Source organism: Tachypleus tridentatus, unplaced genomic scaffold, assembly GCF_004210375.1.
Source record: "Tachypleus tridentatus isolate NWPU-2018 unplaced genomic scaffold, ASM421037v1 Hic_cluster_2, whole genome shotgun sequence".
In the NCBI taxonomy this organism is placed as follows: domain Eukaryota; kingdom Metazoa; phylum Arthropoda; class Merostomata; order Xiphosura; family Limulidae; genus Tachypleus; species Tachypleus tridentatus.
In genome coordinates, this window is record NW_027467782.1 from 273544 (window position 1) to 285188 (window position 11645).

The following is an 11645-nucleotide window of genomic DNA, read 5'->3' on the forward strand; positions in this document are numbered from 1 at the left end:
GCAATAGTGGCTGGTTGGATGAGGATTCCTCCCCGGCGTAAAATACGGGTCCTGGACGGTTCGATGGTTGCCCCAGGCTTGGCTCGGGCGATCAACGTGGCGACTTGGTACGGCGTGAGGTTCGGCGGTAAGCCGTCGACGATTACAGGCGGCACTAACGGCCTGACTGGCGAGGATGAACGTTTCGTTTTGAATAGCATATTGGCACGTCTGACTTGCTCGGTGGCTAGCTCAGCTATTGGTGATGTTTTTTGTTATCAGAAATGAAATGTCTTTTTGACCCTCACATTATACACCCCCACGGTTGGGAGGGCGAAAAAGTTAGGGGAGTATTAACCCGTTCTTGCTACAATGATTTTACCTTAGCCCCCAGTGAGGATCGAACTCACGACCCCTGGTTTACAAGACCAGTGCTCTAACCACTGAGCTATGGAGGCGATTGCTCTAATCACTGAGCTATGGAGGCGATAAAATGGATTGTTTGTTTTGGAATTTCGCACAAAGCTGCAAGAGGGCTATCTATGCTAGCCGTCCCTAATTTAGCAGTGTAAGACTAGAGGGAAGGCACCTAGTCATCACCACCCACCGCCAACTCTTGGGCTACTCTTTTACCAACGAATAGTGGGATTGACCGTCATATTATACACCCCCACGGCTTAGAGGGCGAGCATGTTTAGCGCGACGCGGGCGCGAACCCGCGACCCTCTGATTACGAGTCGCACGCCTTACGCGCTTGGCCATGCCAGGCCCGACTATTACACTAAACTAAACTAACTAAACTAACGTGGCAGGGGTTCAGTTTAGAGAGAGAGAAATCAGAAGAGTTCTCTCTCCAACTGGGGTGTTCAGGAACTTTATAGTTCCTCTTCGTCCCCTTTCGTGAATTGTTATTAGGATTAAGTGGTGGTTTTTTTATTATTATTATTATTTTAATAAATTAATTATCGTTATTATTCTTGACTTTTGGGTGGGGAATGTCTCACTAAATGGTCTTTTGGGTGGAGGCAAAGGTGGCAGTGGAAAGAAGGAAAGGTCGGGACCTGTCTCGAAAAGAAAAGTTGGTAGATGTGAACATGAATGTAATTCATTCAAGTTCAGATCAAATCAAACGGCCCGATTCTGGGTCTGGCAAAAAGGTTGCCTGGGCTGGGATCTAGAAATCCAATGCCTGAAGATTTTGATGTGGGGGGAAACAGGAGTACCCCGAGAAAACCCACTTTCACACGACAGGCGCCGAAAGTTTTGCCTGTCGTGTGCCCTGTACCTGAAAAAAGGAATTCATGTTAATAACATAGTTTTTATGTATTTAAACTCTTTGTTGAGTGGATTGTGATTCTTGAAATATGTTGTATGGTGATATGTATTTTGTTGGTGCACTTGATAATTTGTGTAGTGATGCCGTTAGTTTGTTTCTGTTTTCTGCTTTTCGATAATATTTCAGAGAAAGTTCTGTTATTCTATCTCTTATAGTTGGTAAATTACTAATTTGGTGTAGATAATTTGTTGGTGTAAAAGATGGTAAACTGAATGCGGATTTTAATATTTTGTTTTGTTGCACTTGGATTTTTGGAGTGTGTTGTTTGACATGTTGTATGTTACTTGACATCCGTACTCTATTAGTGGACGGATGTAAGCCTTGTATATTTGTATAATGGTGTTCGGTGCGCATTTTGATTGTTTACCAGTTATAGTCTTTAGATATGAAATCCTTTTTCTTATTGATGAGTGTATATTGTTTATGTGTTTTTCCATGTTAGTTTTGTGTCGAAAGTGACGCCAAGGAATGTGATGTTTTTGCTCATGTTGATGGTTGTGTTTCCAAGTGATAGATTTATTTTTCCTAGATTTTTTCTTTGCTTCTTTAGTTTTCTATAGAAGGTGATTGCTTGTGTTTTTGTCGGATTTAACACGACCCTCCACTTGTTGCTCCATGTTGAGACGTTGTTTAGTGATTCTTGTACGCGAGACATGGCCATTACTGGGTTTCTGGAGGTGCTCCAGATTGCGATGTCATCTGCGTATTGTGAATTGTGTGTGTATGTTAGATTTGGAAAAGGTATGTCACTGACGAAAATTATGTAAAGAAGTGGAGAGAGGACTGATCCTTGGGGCACTCCTGCCGTTATATTAAATAATTTGGATATGGTTTTATTGACTTTTACTTGTGCTGTTCTATTGGTTAAAAAATTTGAAATCCATTTGACTATCGTAGGATTTATTTGTAGGTGGTTTAGTTTGTATATGATGGCATTGTGCCAAACGCTGTCGAATGCTTTTTTGACATCTAGGAATACCCCGATGGTTACTTGATTGTTGTTGTAAGCTTTGTATATTGATTCGGTGAGTCGTGTGAGGTGATCTGTTGTTTGTCTATTTTTCTGGAGGCATTTTGAGATTCTGGAAGGATGTTGTTTGATTCGCAAAATGGAGGAGACGGTTGGAGATAATTCTCTCCATCAGTTTGCCAAGGCAGCTTAACAGACTGATGGGGCGGAAATTATCTGGATTTGTTCTGTTAGTTTGTTTCTTGGGGATCGTTGTTATGATGGCTTTTTTCCACGTGTCAGGGTAATACCCTGTCGCTAATGAAATGTTCATGATGTTTGTGAGGTGTTGTAGTAGGAGAGTGGAACTTTTTTTGAGAATAATATTTGGTATTTGGTCATGTCCGGGGGAAGTGTTCTTCAAGTTTTTGATATTAATCTTTAGTTCGGTTATGGTTATTTTTCTATTGATTGAATTTGAGTATGCTTCTAGTGTCTCTCCGGGAAATCCTGGTGAGAATGAAGCTTGGTTTGCATTTATGTAGTTGTTGACATGGTGTTGGTGTTGTGTGTCGAAATCTACTGAGTTTAAATCGCTAAAAGCGGATTTGTAATAGTCAGCTAATAAGTCAGCTTTCTCTTCGTCCGTCCTTGCGATTTTATTGTTGTGTGTGATGTGTTGTAACATGTGATTTGTGTTTTTGTCTGACGCAATACTCTTGAATTTTTTCAGAATTCTTTTGGGTTTTTCTTGGTTTTTTCTAAGTTCTTGCAGAAGTTATGCCAATTGTTTTCTCTGACTTTTTAATTTCTTGTTTAATTTTTGTATTTGTTCTATTGATTTCTGTTTTAATGTGTGGATCACGTGTGATGTAGTGTATTCGTCGTAATTGTCTGCGTTTGATTATTAGTGCGTGAATTTCTGGTGTTAGAGTCCATTGAATAAGTGATTGTTTTCTTTTGATTTAGGAATTGTGTTTTTGTGGCTTTCTTTATGGCTTCTGTAATTTGATCAACATATTTGTCTAGTTCTGTTTTGTTGTTTACATGTTCGATTGGGTGGGGTAGGTATGAGTCCAGAGAGGCATTAAAAGTGAGCCAGTCTGTTTCAGTGTAGGTGTATGCGGAAGGAGTCACGTACGCCACAGCCGGGTGGCGCGGGTGAATCATACATGACACCGGGAAGTGGTCACTGGTGATTTCATCATGCACTTTAAAGTTAGATATTCTATTAACCATGTCCTTGGGTGCGATGATGAAATCGAGTACATCATATGAGCCGTTAGCGGCTGAGAAGTGTGTAGGTGTATTGTCATTAATTAAGTGCATTTTATTGCTAGAAATAAAATTTTTATGCAGGATCCTCTGCGTGTGTCTCTGTTACCCCTTAATTCTGTGTGCGGTGAATTAAAGTCTCCAATAATAATTGGTTTGGGTTTACGATTAACACATTTTTGAAGGAAGTTAATGTCGATATTTTTGGTTGGTGAGCAATATATGGCTAGAATCGGAATAGTTAGCCGGTTGTTAAAGTGTATATTACAAAAAATGGTCTCATTAATGTCAGATTTAAATGAATCTTCTATCGAGATTAGATGCGATATTTTTGTACTAAAGTAAGTTATTATACCTCTGTTGTTTTCTGAGTGAGGTATGTTGTGTGAGATGAATCTGGGATTGTGGTGTTTTGTTTCTCTGTGCAAAGTGTTTCTGAAATGATGATTATGTTGGCGTTTATATGTTTGTTTATGTTGTATATTTCTAACCTTTTGTCTTTAAGATTTCCTTGGCAGTTGATGTGTAAGATTTTAATGTGTTGTATCATTGTGTTGTTTTATTTCCCTCGCGTGAATTTTGAGTGAAAGATGGTGTGGTTTCAGGTGAGGGAGGTTAAAATAGTGACTTGCAAGGCTGCAAACAGCCTTGAGTGACTCGTGCCTCGATTCGAATGAGGGGAGATCACTCAATTCTATCAGCATTGCTAGCAAGTTTGTGGTGAAATCTGTTGGGTTAAATGCTTGTGTTGTTTTTGGGCGTGTTACGTCCGCGTAAGTACGTGTTGGTTGAGGTTGAGCGTGTTTGATTTGCGAGTCGGTTGGAGTTGGTAGTAAAGGTTGTTTGTGTTGTTTTGGTAGCCGTGGGTTTGATTATTGATGTTCGTGGTTTTGAAAAGGAATCTGTTACGTATTTGGGTGTATTTGGGGCAGCCTTTGTAACTGGCTGCGTGGGGTTCCTGACAGTTGGCGCATCTAACTTGGTTACGCTCGTTAGGACACTGAGCGACCTCGTGAGATCCGCCACATCTGACACATCTATCCTTGGCCATACAATTAGTTTTGTGTGTCCGAACCGTTGACATTTGTAGCATTGGATTATTGGTTTTGATGTGTCTTTTCCGGTTCGGTCGTGTGTCTTTGAAAATAAAAGCAACCGTTTTTAATAATTTTCTTGATCGTCTTTTTTTGTTGACGGTTACCTTGATCAGTGGCGTTTTTTGTTTCGTTCTGAATGAGATGATTCTGTTCGATGATGCAATGTCAAAGCCTTGAGTTGTTAATTCTTCAGTGATTTCATGATCTTCAATGTCGAAATCGACACCTCTGATTATGACTGTTAGTTTTGGTGTGTTTGTTTTGGTGTTGTAATGGTGGCTTGAACACCGAAGGCATCCTTGGGCCAGTGGGCCAAAATATGCGCAAACTCTTGAGGTTCGGTACATTTAATCATGATTCTTCCATTAGGAAGACGTTTGATGTCTTTAAACTGAATGCCCGGGTAATAGGACCTCAGTTGATTGACAATCTGTGGAATGCGTGTTGTTTTGTTTACTCCTTCGATGAACAGAGTTGGGATTCTGTAGTTAGGAGAATTGTTTGTTTGTGTGACAGTGATGGTGTTCTCAGAATTAGTGGCGATGGTGGTGTTGTTTGTATTCAAGTAATTATTGTTAGAGCAAGTGGCTTTGTCTTCGTTAACATGGGTTATGTTATTAATACTTTGATTTTAGAACTATTATTAGCGTCGTTAAGGTTAGGGTTAGTAGCATAGTCAGAAACTATACTTACCATGTCCTTTTTCTTCTTCTTCTTCAGCCTCCTCTTGTTGGATGTCTCGTTTGTTTCATGGGATTCTGGTCTTCGTGATTCTTCCCCTCCTGAGTTTTCACCTTCGGAACTCTCAGTCGAACTACTCAGTGATTCAGAGGCTGGTCCTTCAATAGCTCTATTCAGCATATCCATGATCTCGTCGTTGGAAAGGGCTTTTCCGTTGGATCTTGTCACTATCTTCTTTCTCTTCATACTGTTTTACTAGTCCTGATAAGGACTAAGGGGTAACCTTTTTTAGTAAAACTTTTATGCACTTCACAGGATAATTTAGTCTTCAATGCACTTGTCTCGCAGCTCTTGACTTGCACGTCTGCTCTGCTTGACGGCGACCTTGAAAAACCGACTATTACACTGTTCACTCACTTAGTTTTATCAACTTTGTAGGATTGAACGAGATATATTGAGTCGCCTGTGACGGCCGCGCTTCTCGCGACAGCTATCGAATTCGAAAACCAAAATGCTATTGGCTACTTTTCAATCCTGCAGCGCGCAATTTAAACGCTGACTGAATTTTCTAGATCCCAGCCCAGGCAACCTTTTTGCCAGACCCAGAATCGGGCCGTTTGATTTGATCTGAATTTGAATGAATTATATTCATGTTCACATCTACCCAAACTTTTTCTTTTCGAGACAGGTCCCGACCTTTCCTTCTTTCCACTGCTACCTTTGCCTCCACCCAAAAGACCATTTAGTGAGACATTCCCCACCCAAAAAGTCAAGAATAATAACGATAATTAATTTATTAAAATAATAATAAAAAAAAAATCACCACTTAATCCTAATAACAATCCACGAAAGGGGACGAAGAGGAACTACAAAGTTCCTGAACACCCCAGTTGGAGAGAGAACTCTTCGGATTTCTCTCTCTCTAAACTGAACCCCTGCCACGTTAGTTTAGTTTAGTTTAGTTGCCCAAGTTTATTTTTCAACATGCCTCCACAACAAGCGTCTGGAAAAGCTGTGAAGAAGGCCGGAAAGGCCAGAAAGCCGTACGAGCTGGAGACAAGAAAAAGCGAAAGAAGAGGAGGAAGGAGAGCTTCAGTATTTACATTTACAAGGTTCTCAAGCAGGTCCATCCCGATACTGGAATCTCCAGCAAAGCTATGTCTATCATGAATAGCTTCGTGAACGACATTTTCGAGAGAATTGCTGCCGAAGCTTCTCGTCTGGCTCACTACAACAAGCGATCAACTATCACGAGCCGGGAGATCCAAACTGCAGTGCGTCTGCTTTTACCTGGAGAATTGGCCAAACACGCCGTCTCCGAAGGGACCAAGGCTGTGACTAAGTACACCAGTTCAAAGTAATGTGTTCTTCTTCTCTTTTCAATTCAAACGGCCCTTTTCAGGGCCACCACATCTTGAAAAGGAGAAAGTCACATCGAATCTATTTCACTATTAACAGTTCAAGCATGCTTTCTATAACCATGCTTATAACGTGCGAGTAGAAATACACACATTATTAGAGAGTTTTGTTCCATTCCCACCTCTATGCTCTCAGTGAGTATTTTCGTTTGTAGTTAAGTGAATGAAGACAGACGAACGAACGTATACACACCCAGCCAATACATGTCGTCACCGAATGGTACAAGATAATTATGATAATAACAAGAAAACGACAGCTACTCATTATTTAAGAAAGCAAAAAAAGATAGAATGACAGAGGGTTAATCGATACACGGAAATAGTTATTTCATTTAGAGTGACATCCATTACATGTTTAATATCCATGCGCTTGGGGAGAAAACGAAATAGTGTCTGAGGGACAGAGCAACAGAGAAATTGTCTCTCAGAAGGTTTGTTTAGAATTAAGCACAAAGCTACTCAATGGGCTATCTGTGCTCTGCCCACCACGGGTATCGAAACCCGGTTTTTAGTGTGTAAGTCCGCAGACATACCACTGTGCCACTGGGGGGCCTCTATTAAGGAGCATAAATCATATTAGTTATTAATAACTAGTAAATCTAATAGTAAGGCACACTATTCAGCCGTATATGCATGTGCATACGGAATAGATTTCTCCATTACATTTGTGAAAGGCTCAGTACACTTCACTAACTAGTAAGGAGGCATACAATTTATATGGGTGGCTAGTAGTATAATACTGTTGCGAAAGAGTTAATTAATGAAGGAGCCCCGAGTTATTTTCCTTCGACCAATTGTGATTAAAACTAAAATGTAATTAAATGCAGTACTAATTGAAATTAAACTAAAGTTACGAATCATTAAGTATAATTTGAAAACGAGCATATCTATAACAGCACAGGGAAGAAATAAATAAAGTCGCACTACATTACTTTCTTTTCTCGAACGTTCGTTAGACTACAAATCTGAGCATGAAACGTTTTTAAGAAATTTTTTACCATTTCACTCGCTCGATATAACAAGTGTTGTTACGAGCGGAATGAGTGTTTTGTTTGTTTTTCTGTAACGACTTATATGGCAAACTCTTTATCAGGAGATGGTGGTCCCCTGAAAGGGCCGTTGATTTTGTGATATCACACAAAATTGGAAAAGAAGCAGCTTACTTATTTCTTTCCTGCCACCTTCTTGAAGCAGCCTTTTAGGGGCGGCTTTGGCCTTCTTAGGGCTTTCTGGTTTACTGGCTGCAGGTTTCTTTGCTGGCTTCGCCACTCTCTTTGGTTTTGCCTTTGTCTTGGGTTTTAGCAGCTGTCTTTGCTTTCTTCTCAGCTACTTTCTTGGGCTTACTGGGGCTTTACTTTTCTTTGCAGTCGTTCCTTCTTTCTTCTTTGGTTTTTTCACCACCTTCTCTTTGCTCTTTTTTGAGCACTCAGCTTGAAGGAACCCGTAGCTCCTTTTCCTTTAGTCTGTGTGAGAATGCCACTATTCACTGCTGATCGAAGATACTTCTTGATAAAGGGTTCATCCGCTCCACGTCGAGTTTATAGTTGGCAGCAATGTACTTTTGATAGCCTGGAGAGAAGAACCTCCGCGTTCTTTGAGAGAAGTAATGGCAGTGATTACCATTTCGGATACCTTAGGATGTACGGGTGCCGTTCTCGGTTTTTTCTTTTTTGTTTGCTCACCTTCTTGGGAGAAGGAGCCGTGGTAGGCGCCGTCGCATCAGCCATTTTAAAGCTTTTTTTATTTATTAATCTTTCTACTCGGTTGAAAAATACGAGCACAAGCACGTGAAGACCTTAAGTAAAAAGAGAGCGGCCGTAATTGAGAGCTTCATCTAACTGAGAGAAGTCAGCTGGGGTCGCCATTTCTCGCGTCTGAACGTATCATCCGGCTGTGTTTGTTCACACAATTCTGGGTTCCTTTTGAGAAGTTTCGAATTTCCAAAATTTTTCCTAAGGTCTACTAAACGAAAGTTCGATCTTTCTTCTATAGATAGGTCTATCCACGATTCGTCAATGGTGGCATTTTTACCATAAAATCGTGCACCAGTGCGAATGAGAAGCTTCTTTAGGATACAGAAGTTTTTCTAATCGTTTCTCAAGTCACATCATAGAGTGTTTCAAGTAAACAAAACATTTCACATCGAATATCTATATCACACACCCTCAAATGAAAGTAGAGTATTTGTAAGAGAGCATTATATCATCGGAATATCACGTTAGAAACGAGGCAGTCTCTAACACGTCGTCATTTCATTTCATGTTGGGTAGTGCTAAGTGCAGAAGCTTGTTCCACGCTACAAAGAAATTCTCCCGAACAACACAGAAAAGTAGTTTCTATTCCTTATTCAGAAATTGTTTTCGATCCTTATTATCGTAAACAGTGCATTACAAAGAATATTCAAACAGCAAAACGATTACAGGCCACCTAAGCCAGTTTGAAAGCAAACTGGTGAGAGTTCGTGACAAATGAGAAACGAAACTAGTGTTCGTCGATACAATCATATAACACATATTCGATTTCAATAAGATGCCTTGAATCGTTAATTTATTTCTTTTATACTTCCTCTGAAGGTTGATTAATATATATAATATTTATATATATAGAAATAACGATGCAGTTTTGAAACGCAGTGTTCTTGGCTTCGTCGACCTTTCTGACATCATTAATTAAGGAATATTTTATTGTAGAGTCTATGTTTACACACATTTTCGGAGATAGAAAACTTTAGAGTGGTATCTAATAAGCTTGCAAGTTTCATCTTTTGAATAGAAATTAACAATTGAGCAAGACATTCATTCGTCTCTAAGTGTATGTGTACTCAATAAGCGTAACGCTTCTTCATTGGCGAGTGTTATTTCTATTAATAAGATAACGGATTTACCCCTAACATATTTTATCTACCTGTTTCTCTAAATGATGTATAAAGTAACATGCACACAGAGTAAACTTGGAAATGAACACTAACCAAACAATTCCTAATTACGCACTACCAGTTCTTATAACATAAGTTATTTCACTAAAGTTAACTTGCAAAGCATAATGTTTATCCTTAACTTAACAGATATATATATATAACGTTTCCGAGTGAGGGAGGTAGAAATCGTATTGTGTGAAAAGGAGTTAGCTAGTAAGCAATTTGTGTACTTGTACGAGTACTTGAGAGAATTATAAGAAGTACGAAAATGTGGTATCTCTTCATTGGGAGGTGGTGGCCCTGAAAAGGGCCGTTTTTTTTGTTATAAAGTGAATATTTAACCTCCGAATCCGTACAGAGTGCGACCCTGTCGTTTCAGAGCATACACTACATCCATGGCGGTCACAGTCTTTCTTTTGGCGTGCTCCGTGTAGGTAACAGCATCACGGATTACGTTTTCAAGAAAACTTTCAAAACACCTCGGGTTTCTTCGTAGATGAGACCAGAGATGCGCTTTTACACCGCCTCTGCGAGTAGACGTCTGATGGCTGGCTTCGTGATAGTTCCAGTTTGACTGTGTGGGTATTTGGGTATTGATGTTGTTAAATACCAGGAGGGTCAGGTACATTTGACCTCTTCCTCCCTCGAACGATTATAGCGATCTGTCTTTAGGGTTTTGTTTTTTTTGTTTTTTTAAAGCTGGGCCAGGTAAAAAGTATAACATCATACTCAGGTCCATTTCAGAACTCAGTCCATGCATGGACGAACAAGAAGTTTTTTTTCCATTTAATTTTTTTTTTTTTGTATTTTTCATATATATATTTTTTTTTTTGTATTTTTCTCCTTTTCTCGATTGAGAGAATGCTACTACTACTTAGTAGTAACACAACCACTCACACAGAAAAAGAAAGTAATAATAATTATTATTATTCAATACTTGAATAATAATTCAAAAAAGAAGAAAAATAAAAAAAAATAATAATAATGATTAAAAGAAAATAATAATTATAAAAAAAAAGAATCAAGGACTAAGTGTCTAGTGCATAGTGGCCAGCTTGTGTTACATTTCTTAAATATATGTTAAAGGGGAGAGGTATTTAGTACCATTTACATCATGTACGTGATATCTGTCGAGATCACACATTAAGTCATTTTGTGCCAATTCTTATTGAAATATTTTAGAGAAATTATGCAAGAGTCTTTCAGCTATTGTATCTATGTTTGCATACTTGTGCATGAATGTGGTTGAGGTGCTACGTGGTACTTTGTATGCTGAAGTTAGTACAAATTTTGTATACGTTGAAGTTTCTGTACATGTGTGTGGGTGCTATGTTAATCCAGGCAGGTGATGCATATTCTATTGTTGGTCTAATGTACGTTTTGTAGATTTTAAGTATGTTGTCTGGTGATGTTCCTTGGATTTTACCTGAAGACTTCTTGCATAGTTTGCTCTTTTCAGATTCGTATCAGTACATTTTTAATATGTGGTAGCCACGTTAATTTTGAGTCATAGGTTAGACCTAGAAATTTAGCAGAAGTAGCAGTCAGTAAAAGTGATCCATTCATATAGAGTTTTTGGTGGATCTTTTTTTCAGCTTATTCAGTCTGCTGAAATACTATGACTTGGGTTTTGGAATATTAATTTTGATTCTGTATTTCTGGCAGTATTCTTCGATGTTATTTAGGACTGGTTGTAGGTTCGTTGCTGCTATTGACGGAGTGGGGCACTTTTCCAGACTGCTACATCGTCAGCGAACTGTGATGCATAACCTAAATTTAGGTCCGACAGAGGCATATTACTCACGTACATTATAAATAATATAGGGCTAACAACCCCTCCCTGCGGGACTCCTGCTTCGGGTGAAAGGACCCAAGGAGGGCCCCATTTACATTTACTTTACACATTCTGTTATCCAGGAAGTTGGACAGCCAGCGAATAGTTTCCTGGGGTAATGCCATTTCAAGCAATCTATGTCTTAAGCCGTTATGCCAC

The 11645-nt window shown here is 39.3% G+C and overlaps 1 non-coding gene across 1 annotated transcript; it reads right to left on the reverse strand.

The window, feature by feature from the left end:
- Window positions 1–364: 364 nt before the first annotated feature.
- On the reverse strand, window positions 365–437 carry TRNAT-UGU (transfer RNA threonine (anticodon UGU)). The gene has a single exon. It is a non-coding gene; the product is annotated as a tRNA-Thr (tRNA).
- Window positions 438–11645: the final 11208 nt, after the last annotated feature.